We start from the raw sequence: 13,849 nt of genomic DNA on the forward strand, positions 1-13,849 counted from the left end.
ACTCGAGTTTGCAAATGTTACTTTCGTAAATGTTCTTCCTTGATATCTTAGCAAAGCCACCGCAGACTGAACAATGTTCATTGTGGCTTTATCCTTGTCCAAGGACAGCTGGAAACGTTCCCAGAACTGCTGTCCTCACGGAAGATTTTCTAACCAGGCAAAGGCTGTGGTCAGGTGACTCTCGACCATGTTCAGCAAGGCCTCTCGTCAAAACTCAATCACCCGAGTGCAGGCTGTAAATGGCAGCCATCTTGTTTTAGGCCAAAACATACCATCTTAATTGAAAGAAACACAAAACAACGTTACCACAGCATAATGATTAGACAGTGTTAACCCCCACTAATACCCTTATGTGTATGTAATTATCTAGCCTTTCGCAACACAATAAAGCATTAGTACACGGTATTTTAAAAGCGTTTGTGCTTTAAACAAATAGCACTTTGCGACATTTATTTAATAAAACCCGCACATTATTAATAAGTAACATATATGCATTCCCACGTGTAGTTTTCTCTCATTAGTAATTGTTGGTTAATCCGACTTTAACAAGACAATCTATTAATTAGTGTTTTAAAATTAATCATTTCAATCAAAACATATAGACAAAACTGGAGCTTAAAACTCAATAAATTTTCAACAGAAAACTCTGCTCCAGCAGTATCACAAAATATTCCCATGCATGTTGCTAGCAGTATGCCCTCCATTCCTAGCCTCTGTAGAATGGTCCAAAGAAATAAACAGGCAATTAATCCCCAATGTATTGCTCCTCAAACATACATGTAAACATACGTTAACTTTTAGTGAGGAACCTTTCCTTCTACATGACAAAACCCTCAAAAAAGAATATACATTTTTAGCACCGCAGATCACCAATTTTGAAATTTGGATGATGGATGGGAACTTTAAATCCAAACCTCATCCATTCACCCAAATTTATACAATTTACACAAATATTAATAATACCACTGTACCACTGCTATATAGTTTGCTACCTGAAAAGCAATCCTCTACCTACTACAGAACTTGTATCTATGGTAAAAGCTTAAACAATGAGCAAATGTTCGTGGCAAGTAGTAATTAGCTTTGAAATATCAATGATAAATACTGTAGCCATATTGTACTCTGGGTGTCAAATTCAAAGATGTTTTTTCCACTTTTCTTGGGCATTTTACTGTAAAATTATAAAAAGTTCTTTAGTTGAGAAAGACTTTATAAACAGTAAATAGTTTAAATTACGGAAGTTAAATGCGTTAACTTTTGTGTCTACCGACATGGTAGAAGAATTTTACACTTCAATTTCTGAATCTGATTACGTTCTCCAAAATGATGAAAAATTGCCCCCCTTACTAAATTACTTTGAGGACACCTGGATTTGCCGTCTAAGCAGGTTGAGTCGCAGGAGAAGACAAAGTTTGCAATTAAATGGTGAAACTGCTAGTCAGCCTGTTTAGAGGGAGCTGCAAAAACTAACAATAGCATAGAAGAATGGCACAATTCCTTCAGTAAAGTAATTGACAAACATCCCCTAACCTATATAATTTTTTAGAAATTTTGAAGAAGGAACAAACTTTTCACGAAATGAGGTTGCGCAATGACTGTCAGGCAGCCTGAACCCACATGATCAGAAAAAGAGTAAAGAAATGTTCGAAAGACGTTTGGCGAAATTGCAACAGTTTAGTTGATGGTGGCTTCAGACTACCTGGACAGTCTTACATACATCCGACACTATTAACAATACTTACCTACCCTGTTCATTACTTGCCTGTTATCATATTGCATCAAAATTCAATTTACTTTTTTACTATTTGTTTAATACTAAATTCGGTTTTATTATGTTACTAGCTATAATATTCGATTTCCATTTTTTGTACTTATCTGTGATTTTTTATTGATTTTTCCAAAACGTTTGTAAGGAGGGTAAACTGATGCAACATGCATGGGAAATAATTTTGGGTTTAAGACCTATGAACCATATTTTTTTCCTGTGTCAATAAACTTTGTACCTCCCCTCGTCTACCTCACAGTAAAGATAACTACAAATGTTCTAACATTATGGATCCACGATCTATTCCTGGGATGCAAATTTCACTCCATTGTACTTTTGGTAGTTCTTCTGCTTATTTCATGTTTAGTTATTATTTAAATAGAAAGGACTTATTACATCTTTTGTCCTTGTAAAAGTTGTAATATTCAATAATAAATCTTTTGTTTTGGCTCCAATTTTAAATAAAATATTATTTATCTAATGATTTTATCTTCATTCAATTCTGGCTTTCTGTATTTTTTAAAAGTTTTACTGTTTTACTTTTATGCAAACCATTTGTTGAAATAATTGTATTTTTCTAGTATTTTCCTATTTTTTTGTAACTTTCAATGTATGCTTGTTGTTTGTATTATAAATGTCCACCTAAAATCCCAACTGTATAAAACAATAGATTTCCCCACCCAAAAACTGCTATTTTTCCCAGGCAACGTGCTCCACGTGCTCCTCAAAGTAAGTGTCTTTTATTTAAATCTGTTTAAATGCCTGATCTTTTTAAAATAATTGTAACATAAGGGGCATCATTAGGATGGTGGGCAGACTTTGTCCGCCCACCATCCTGACGGAAAACGGGACCGCCCTCAATATGTGCGGCGGTCCCGTGGGGGAGATTAGGATGCGCCCACCACACTGGCAGGCGCATCACGCATGTTTAACATTGCGGCTGGAGGTGCTTTCAGCAGCACCCGCCGCAATCGTAAAACTGCATGTTGTGCATTTACATGCACAAAGTGGCAGGCACCACGCGGTGCCTGCCGCATTGTGCATTCAAATGCAGGGGGGTGCCATAGGTACCCCCCATGTGCACCCCCCACCCCCCAATACCCTGGGGGCCCGCAACGGGCCCCTGAAGTCACTGTCTGCATGCCTTTCCGTGGCAGGAAAGGCAGCTTCCCGCTGCCTTCCTAATATGGATGACTGTGTCTAACAGACACCGCCACCATAGCAGGCCCCTTTTCCGCCCCGTCACCGGTGTGACCGGCGGGAAACCGGCAGACGGTCTTTCCGTCTGCTGGGGTCCCCCCACCATACTAATATGGTGGGGGAAATGGGTGGCGGGCGGGGAAGGATGTAGGGCGGATCGCCACCGCCATGCGGGCAGTGGTAATCCGCCCTACATCCTAATGGGCCCCTAAATGTGCATTAATACTCAGGCATTGAAATTAATACCTGAGTATTAATAACCTTCCTCAACCAAAACCCCTATTTTTCTAAGCAACCCACTCCTAAAAGTAGGTGTCTAAAATTTCAATTTGTTTACACACCTGATCTTTTTAAAATAATTTTAACATTAAGGTGCCGATTCCGATCCGTTAAAAATAATTTGCGTACAACCCGTATCCGTATTTGTTTACGTACGAGTCGTAAAAGCACCGTACAAACGGCCAAGTACGATTCGTCCGTGAAAAATAACTACGAATAGCGTCGGGAAAAGTCTACGAGAGTGCGTCGGAAAGTGTCCACGTCCGAATATCGTCGGGAAAAGTGTACGAGAGTGAGCCGGACATTTTTACGTGCAAATCGGAAAACACAAGTCCGAGCGCGCAAGTACGATCTCGACCGTCCGTCCGAATACACAATCGAACGTAAAAAGGCCCGTACGGAGCCAACGTAGGAGCACACATGTACACGGGTAAACTCATGCCCGTGTACGAGCCGTACAGCCCCCCACCCCCAAAATGTCAGCACCGTACACCACCCTGTCCGCACTGTACCCCAGCCCCACCACTGTACGCACCGTACCCCCCCATGTACACACCATACCCCCCATGTACACGCCTTACCCCCCTGTCCGCAATGTACCACAGCCCTGCACCTGTACGCGCCATACCCCCCATGTACGCGCCGTACCCCCCCTGTAGGCGCATCACCCCCGCATGTACGCGCCGAACCCCAGGGCCGCACGTGTACGCACCGTACCCCCACCGCATGTACGCGCCTTACCCCCCATGTACGCGCCGTACCTCCGCATGTACGCGCCGTACCCCAGGGCCGCACATGTACGCACCGTACCGCCACCGCATGCACGCACCTTACCCCCATGTACGTGCCGTACCTCCGCATGTACGTGCCGTACCCCAGGGCCGCACGTGTACGCACCGAACCCCCACCGCATGTACGCGCCACACTCCAACACCGTACCCCAGCACCCTCACCCAGCATCGCGTATGTACGGATCGTACCTACGCGAAAATGACTTTTACAGAACCAGAACACTGTAAAACAGCACAAGGAGGGTCAATTCGACTCGCACAACACCACAAAACACGTCTACATGACAAAATACATCTCAATGACTGACCTGGCACAACCAAACAGGCAAACAGAGGCCCCAAATCACAACCACCACTTATAACACACCCACCAAAATTCAAACACAGCCACACCCAAAAATGGACCTATAAAAAGGGCCCACACACACAACCCATGAGCCTTTGCAACAGACCCACTGCTGCCAGACCCCACTGAGAAACAACTCCACATAGAAACTACTCCACATCACTCATACCTCCACTACACCTTCACTCACACACCTTCACACAACCTCCTCCACAAACATCCCCCTCTTCACATTCACACACACACCGTCACATTCACACCCACACACCCACAACCATCCACACCCACACCCACACCCCACACCATGCCCATAGACAAGAATCCAAAGTTCACAACGGCGGAGCTGGACCTCCTTGTCAACGAAGTCATCAGAGTCGAGCCACAGCTGTTTGGAACATTGGTCGGACAGACCAGCATAGCTGAAAAATCTGCCATGTGGCAGAGGATTGTCGACAAGGTGAATGCTGTTGCGCCCATCCGAAGGACCAGGCATGAATGCCAAGCCAGGTGGTACGATCTGCGCAGGGCGGTCAAGAGGAAAATGAATGAAGAATATGCCCAGACTAACATCACAGGAGGTGGGCCACCCCGCAGACCCGTACACTACCATCCCTGGGAGGAGATGGTGATGGCCCTGCTACCGCCGGTGGGAGTACACTGAGTCGAAGGAGTCACAGAGCCTAGTGAGTACACAAACAACTTACGTAACATGGGGTCAATGGGGTCCACACCACATACACACCAAATGCACCCAACTTCCCCCAAGCACTCACCGCAAACAACCACACTCAAAAACCATGCTCATGCCACTAACGTCACCATGCACCCTTCACAAATCAAGGCAAGGCCATGTCCAAGCCTACAACAACCACAAACACAAGACTGGATGTCCGGGAGGCTGGGAGTGTGGGCCCCACACAACACATTGTGAAAATGAGACGCAGACACCAATGCCCTCAGCCCATATGGCATAGGTACATAACCATGCACAATGTACAGGGATTGGCAAAGTACTGACAAGGTAGATGACATTTGGCCCTGCTGTATGCAGCACAAGGCCCTCCTGGGACCACTGTACACTCAAACACCAACTCCACAAGCACAGGTATCTAGCACAGGAACTCACACTCACTGTCATGCCAGCATGCACCATGAGGGGACAGACACATCAACTGGGAGACCCAATGACAACTCACACTACACACAACAGCACGCCCGGTCACAACCCCCCCCTAACACAAGCACACACACCCGGGGCAGGCAACGGATTTACACACTCCCACAATGGACATGTGACACAAGAAGACCGATCCAGAGCCAAATAAGCATCAGAGCAAACAATCTACAGGTCAAACACTCAGGAGAACATCCCAATCTGTCCCCCGCAACATACCCATCCCCAAGTGGACATTGAGAGGAATGCTAGGCACATCCAACTACCTGGAGGAAATGTGTCAACTTGAATATGTATGAAACATAGATGTCGCATGAAACACCATTAACATTGTCTCTCTCTCACACACAGGGCAACGTCGTCGATCTCCCCCCAACACTGGGGGGGAAGAATCACAGTCCCAGGCACCGCGTGAAGAAGATCCCACCGGCAGCGACGACTCTCACCACTCCGTGGATGACCCCGACCAACATGGACCCTCTGGTGCCCAAGCCCCTGCAGCAGCTGCGTCAGGTACATCTGTGCCAACCACCACCCCCATTCCTGCCACATCCCAGGACACACCCAGGAGCCCTGCTCACACTGAACAACAGAGCCAGTCTGACCAGGAGGGACAAGGGTCTCCGGGCACCCAGGAGGAGGCAGGCAACCCTGCAAATGCCATCCCTCAGGGGTCCCGTAGACCCGATGTGAACACAAGGGCAGGCCAGGCTCAAGTGGGAAGGGGTGGTGGGAATGGAGGCAGGCGGAGGCGCAAACCTGACCAGCCAGCTCAGGACCCCGGTATGTCACACATACGCAACATCCTGGACTCATACCGGCGTGACACCAGAGGCATCAACCAGGTCGTGTCAAGACTCTCCGAGATGCAGGGGATCCTCGATGACATTAAGAACTTGCAGGTCGAGCATCATGCCAGTCATCAACAACACCAAGGACGGATGGAGGCAAGACTGGCTGAGCTCCTGGCGGTGCACAGGGACGTCAGCCAATCACTACGTCAGATCGCCCAAAGCCTGGCAAACCCTCCCTGTGCCACCAGGCGTAGACCAGCACCAGACACAGGGAGGGAGGAGGAGGAGGATTCATCTGATGGAGCGTCCCCAGCATCGTCAAGGCCTGCATCTGAGGGTCCCTGGAGGAAGGTGGATCGTCCACGGAAAAGACCGTGAGAGTCAGTGGACCATCCCCATCTCCCAGGTCACCTGGCCTGACACCTGGCCCTCTGGCGCAACAGCAGCACCTCATCCAATGACACATGGACTTGATGGTCACAGTCTGACCAATGATGACCAACAGTGTGGTCTGGACTCTGATGACTTCCAATGCCAAGGATACCATCCATCTCCCCCTGTGAACTTTGGATTCTATTCCCTTGGTACAGCACCCAATTGCATCTACCAAATCACCTACCCCACCGTAAATAAATATTTCACTTTGGACATGAGACGTTCCTGTCATTTTGCATCATTCAACGACATATGTGTGTGGAAATGTCAAACTGTGGCTGAGTGTTGAACCAACTCCAGCCATCCATACCCTGGGATCAGAGTCTGGTACAGGACACACATGGGTCACAAGGTATCATTCAATGTAGGCATGGAGCACAACACTCACCTGTGATGGCCTCTGGCTGCTGAGGGGGGGCTTGCTAAACTGTGCGGACAGACCTATTTGGGAGAGGTCATGGCTCATGTGGAGGTTCCCGGGGAGGGAGTCCCAGGTATGTGTGGCCAGGTGGGAGAACAATGTCCTGTATGCTGGAGTACGGTGGATGTGAAGAACGGTGGCCAGGGCAAGGTTGGATGCACGGAGATGGCCCAACGGGATCTAGGATGACAGACGTACAAGGTTGGTTGGGGTCGGGGTTGTGGACTGCCTCCTGAGTGTGGGTGGGGAGTGTGGAGGTCACCCTGCAGCAGACAGTGATCCTTTGCAGCTATCCATGGTGGACGGTGAGGTGGCTGGGGCGCAGGGGGTTGAATCTGAGGTGTGCAGATGCCCCCTAGAAGTGGACCAGTTTCCTGGGAGTTTGGATGTACTTGCTCCGTAGAGGGCAGGGCAGTAGTTGACACGGATGTTGTCATGGACCTGGGGGATGGTCTGTCTTTTCTTGGAGTGGATCTATCTGTGGATCATGTGCATAATGCAGAGGGTGTTGCAGCATGAGGTACAGATGCTGTGGACTAGCATGGCATATGTGAGCGAGCCAAATATGATGCACACCATCTTGTGTGTGTAGTACTGGGTGCTTGTGCAGGGCTCTTGCGGGTGGGACACAGGCACTTGACCCAGCTGGAAGGGGACAATCCTCAGATGTTCACCTCAGTCCTGTACAAGTCCAGCCTCAGGTGGCTCGTGTGTAGCCATTCATCAATAGATCTCATGCATACTCGAATGATGAAACTGCCAATGTCTGTGTCTTTGTTGAGGGTGAGGAGCACCTGGCTGTCAATGCCATATGAGATGATGATGAGGTGCTGTGCGCATGTGATGGTGGAGAGGGGGGTCCTGGACACTCTGTAGATTGACATGCTGAGAGATGATACCTGTGCCATGTCCCAGACGATGACTCCATACTACATGCTGAAGCCTTGAGTCCCACTCCCATGCCCTTGCTGGGCTACAGAGCCGGTGGGGAGTATTAGGGGCGTGACCTGGTTGGTGTGACAGGGCCTGGAAGGCGGGGCAGCAGAGTGTAGGCAGTTGGAGTTGCACACTCAGCATGCAAAGGTGTCGTGTGTGTGCCCAGGGTGTGTCTGACAGCAGGCATTAGATGTGCGGATGGACATAGCTCGGAGTGTGGCTGATACATCAGACTGTACTGTGATGTGGGTAATGCAAGGACAGGATGGTGGTGCAATGTGCACCTTGCATGTGCTGATGGTCCAGCCTTTGGCACCGCGTGGCGGCAACAGTGGCATAGAGAAGCTGAGGACAGCAAAATGAATGGGTGGAGGGAGGAAGTGAGGAGCATCCTGGAGGCGTGTGTGTTGCCAAATCTGGATACTCTGTTGGTCCTTGCTGCAGGGGCCGCAGCAGCAGGCAGCATCTCCTTGCAAAATGACAGATTTTGCACACATAGACTAGGATGTCAGAAGGACAACTGCAATAGGCGCGTGTGTAAAGTAAGGAGTTTCCAGTGTCACATGGCACACCCAGAGACAATGCATGCACAATCACCAAAGAAGCATGACACCGGATCAGGAAACTGAAGGCCGACCTGTGCACAGGAGACACACCCTCAGCAGCTGTTGGTGGCCCATTGTGCGGACAAACATGCCAAAAAACATACACGACCATGTACTTCATGCCCAATAGGGAGCCTAACCCATGAGCAACTGCATGCATGTTGCTAAACTACACATGGACTCCTATGCATAATCTTCCACAACTATGCCAGATATGCCGCATGCAAAGTGGCAAGAGACCTGCATTGACAGAGACGAGGCACCTTGGAGTGTGACGAACACCTTTATTACTCAGCCGCACACTAAGGGAAATGCATCAATTGGAACAGACTCACAGGTCATTTGGCTGACCATGTGTGACCTACACTGGACACCCCCTTCAACACACAGATGTGTAAATCCTACTGAGCTGGCACACAAGTGAAGGGGTTGAGCCTAACACCCCTTTCTGCACACGGAGAGTCTACAATTCCCCATTGAGCCTCATATGGGGATGTCCCACACTATGTCCACCATTAGCATCCCGTATGTTCCTTGGAGCCGTTATACACACATTGATGCCTTCATCAGAATCCACACACCATTACAGATGACTGTCAGGAAGGGTGACCATCAATTCATGGGAGCCATGCAACACGTCATGTGGCCCATGGTGAGTCGACATGTATGCATGGTAACACAACATGCACGGGAGCAGTCCCCATATATCACAAACACGTACCACCCACAAAATGCCTTGCTGCACTCCTTACCCCAAATGACTTTTCACCATGTCTGTGCATGTAACACTGATCCAGCACACGTTGCAATACTCATGAGGAATAGCAGGAGGGCAATGATGACATGAGCAGACGACAGCCGCAAGAACCTGGGGAGGACAGACACACAACAATTCAGTGAAGAGAGAGTAATCCGCAGACATGTACATGTACTCTACAGGAATGATGTTGTCACCATGCCCTTAACAAATTTAGTGTCCCAGCTAATATGTGTGGAATGACATCATCACTTGAATGACACATCAGAACCCACCTCCAAGTCACTTAGCACACAGTCAGCTCGACACACACATTGCAACACATGCCACACAAGGCTCAAAGCGTGCACACTCAGACACAGGGACTCACCATCATGATAAGAAGTTGAGGATAAGCTGACTCCGGATGTCCTCATCCTCATCCTCATCCTCATCCTCACTTGCCCCGTGCCCAAGCCCTTCATCCTCCACGGGTGGATGATCCTGCTCATCCGGATCAAGGATGAGTGGCACGGCCTTCTCCACTGCCATGTTGTGCAGCATGCAGCACACAATGAAGATTTTGCAGACCTTCACCGGGGCATATGGGAGGGTGCCGCCGGTCTTGTGGAGGCACCGGAATATGCTCTTCAGGAGTTCAACGTCCTCTCAATCACGCGCCTCGTCTGCCCATGGGTGTCGTTGTACCGGTGTTCTGCGGCTGTTCTGGGGTTGCGGAGAGGCGTCATCGGCCATGGCATGTTGGGATAGCCAGAGTCCCCTACATGGAAACATCATGTGAAGAAGTGGGTCAGGAGATGCCGTAAGATACAAAGATAGCGCTGAACACAGGACTAACAGAGTATACCCACCAACAAGACATGCTCGTTCCGCGTGCAGCTGAAGCATCATTTCTGGCACCCTGCTACGCCTCATGATGTATGCATCGTGTGCGGACCCTGGAAAACGTGCACGGACATGCGAAATCAGCATGTTAGCAAGACACACCACAAGGGCATTAATGGAGTGGTAATGTTTACGGTTACGGAAGGCTACCTCCTGTGCCTGTGGTGGTACCAAAGCCACATGTGTCCCATCAATGGCCCCAATTACATGAGGCATCCCTCCCAGGGCATAGAACTCACCCTTGACACCTGTCAACTGCTCACGAGTGGGAAAATGGTTGAATTCATCCAGGTGCAACAACATGGCTTCTATAACATCATGCAGGACACGGCTGAACATAGTCTGGGACATGCCTCCGACATCAGCAATGGTCAATTGAAACGTGCCGGTGGCAAAAAAATGTAGGGCTGCCATCACCTTCACCTTGGGGGTCAGAGCTGTAGGATACCTGTGTTGTGGTGTGGTGCAAGCCGGCGGGTCAAGTCCTCTATCAACTCTTGCGAGAAGCAGTATCTGCGTATGCAGTCATGTTCACGCATGGCATCCAGGTCTGGCATTCGTCTGGGGAGAGGCGGTGCCCTGCAGAGATTTGGAAGGAATAACAAAGAGTGAGTACATTACCACACCAATGTCACTGAGGTGAGCACATGTTCACCAGCTAATACACATCTGCTTAATAAAGAGTCTGTGCTGTGCAATACATCCAGGACACGTGGGCCAGCAAGGTGATACTCCTACGAAGAGCCAGCCATAATAGTTGCATGGCAATGTTGACGTGACATGCCATGAAATAGCTGTTGGCCAGTGTAAGTGACGAGCCAGACACATTACATGAGTGACAGACATCCACATATCAGCATTAGAAGGATGTCATCTCATACAGACAGCTGGCGGGAGTCTAGACACACAGGTCACATGTTATCTGGAAATGGACAGATGACACACATTTCCATTAAGGGGACCATGTCAAAAACTGATGTCACAGACATTGAGACAACGCAGATATTGCCTCATGTCAGGAAGTCATCTTCGAACCATCATGACACATGTAATGTGTGAGTCCACATGTGGCATGGTGTGCGTATATGTGTGTCATGCACAAATGCACACATGCACACCATGCCACATGTGGACTCACACACTCACGCATGAGTACATCCCTATCACTATCATTGGGGGTACCGTAGGCCCTAGTGATAGGCACGTACTCACGCATGTACGGGCCGTACACGTGTGAATACGTGCCATATCACTATGCCCTACGGTACCCCCAACTATAGTGATAGGCACGTACTCACGCGTGTACGGCCCGTACATGCGTGAGTACGTGCCGTATCACTATGCCCTACGGCACCCCCAACGATAGTGATAGGCACGTACTCACGCGTGACTTGTGTGTGATGATTCACAGTACAGAAAGTCATCGTGCAGTGCCCCCGTGATGTTGGCCAGTGCTTGCTGTTGGTGCTTCATTGCCTGTGTCAGTTCTTGACAATCATGTATCCTGCTTGGACATTTTTGGCACCTGTGTGTGGTTCAGATGCTACACAGTTGTGACTTTGTGTGCTGACATCTGTGGGTACATTCTGGCTTGCCATGAGGGGGAACACACAGTACAGCTAGGCTTTTTTGCTAAACAATTGCAGGCCCATTAGCTTATGCATTGTCCTGGGTGTGGACATGTGTGCCACTCCAGATGACAGTCAGTAGGTCATATGTGTAGCCAACTGTGTGATCAGGTGACAGATAGCCATGTGACAAATGACATTATTCAAGTTGTTACTCTGGGAAAATGTCCATTGGCACTCACTACACCTGTCAACATGTCTCAATGTTTCATATGCTTGACCTTGTTGTTTGGTTGTGAAGGACAATGATGTGCCTGCATGACAGATGTCTCCCAGGGAAGTGCACAAGACACCACCTTTACACTTTCCAGGGACACGCTGGCACATTTTAAAGTAATGCATAGTTTGGACAACACTTGTTTGGAGTTCATACATATACATGTTCCCACAGTGTGCTAGCATTTGGGTTAGTCCTTGGTTGTTGCTGATACCAAATTACGAGTGTCAAGTCATCCAGCCACCCTGGTGCCATGTATATATACTTACTGCTATGCCATTTCTGCCTAACAGTGGCTGATTTGAATGAGTCTGGCAGCTCAGACAATGACTGTGTACATGTAGTTTGGTGTGCACCTCCTTGTGTGACTTCTGCTATACAGACACATGTGTGTTGTGTTCACAGAGTGCCACATTCACACATGCTAGACATGTCCATTTTGTAAAGGGTTGTGATTCTCCAGGAGTCACAATGTATTTCTTTGGGGTGTCAAAAGTACTCACAGGTCTCTGAGTGTGGGGACACCGTCTGCATTGGCATGTGGTATTTGGCCTTGGGTACGACAATACTGTTTGTTTCCCAGTGAACAAGAGGTGGCATGCCTTCATAGTCTTGCTGTGCTCAACTGATCCCAGACACTAGCTTCTCATTATCTTGTGAATTCAAGTTATTTGCTGTTGTGTCCTAATTTTCATTGTTTGCAAGTGGCATGGTGCGTCAACCAACTGGGGAGTGCATGGCTTACATATGTGGGGAGTATCCTAGATGTTACTCATGATGCCTTTTCTGATATGCACTGTTGCCTATTTTGTTTGGACTCATGTGTCAGATGTATACAGGTGACTGATTTTTTCCTGTCTCTTCACCTTGCCCACAGCATCATCGGAGGACACCGAGGGAGACACCGGCACGGACGTGGAGGAGGGATTGAGCAGTGGTGCCACAACTGCTGTGGAGTCGGTGGAATCTAGTGGCACGGAGGGCGAGGGCAGTGAGGCGGAGGACCTGCCCAGTACCAACACAGACTATGAGGCAGACGGGTCTGAGGCTGCGCTCCCAGAGGGGGCGGAGGCTGCTCCCAGAGCTGAAAGCAGCAGTACATCTCTCGCCGCCCCCTCCATTCCCATCACCGCCCTCCCACTTGCTCGGGTCCCTTCTGTCCATGCTAGGCCACACCGTGTCTCCTTTGTGCCAGGCACCGCACCCCCTGCCCCTGTCCCCCCTGCTGCCCTCACTGCCGAGTCTGTGGACATTCAGCGGCAGTTGCAAGTTGGGCAGACATCGATCCTGACTGTCCTCCATGGCCACACCAGACTGCTGACCCAGATGGTGTCGTACATGGAGGGCATGTCATCAGCGATGTCTGACCAACGGATGTTGCTGAGGTCCCTGGACTCGTCACTGACGGCAGTAGCGAGTCACCTGCAGCGCTGCCTCCCCCCCACCCCTGGCCCATCCACAAGTCCAACACCCATGCCTGTCCCAAGCACACCCAGACATCCACACACACGCACCCCACCAGACACAAGCAGCACACCACCACGTAAGGGCAACCGCACACCTCCTGACACGCACACTCAGGGGGTAGCAGGCACACCCACTGGGTCTGGGGCACA

The sequence above is a fragment of the Triturus cristatus genome, chromosome 12 (genome assembly GCF_964204655.1).
Source record: "Triturus cristatus chromosome 12, aTriCri1.1, whole genome shotgun sequence".
NCBI classification, from domain to species: domain Eukaryota; kingdom Metazoa; phylum Chordata; class Amphibia; order Caudata; family Salamandridae; genus Triturus; species Triturus cristatus.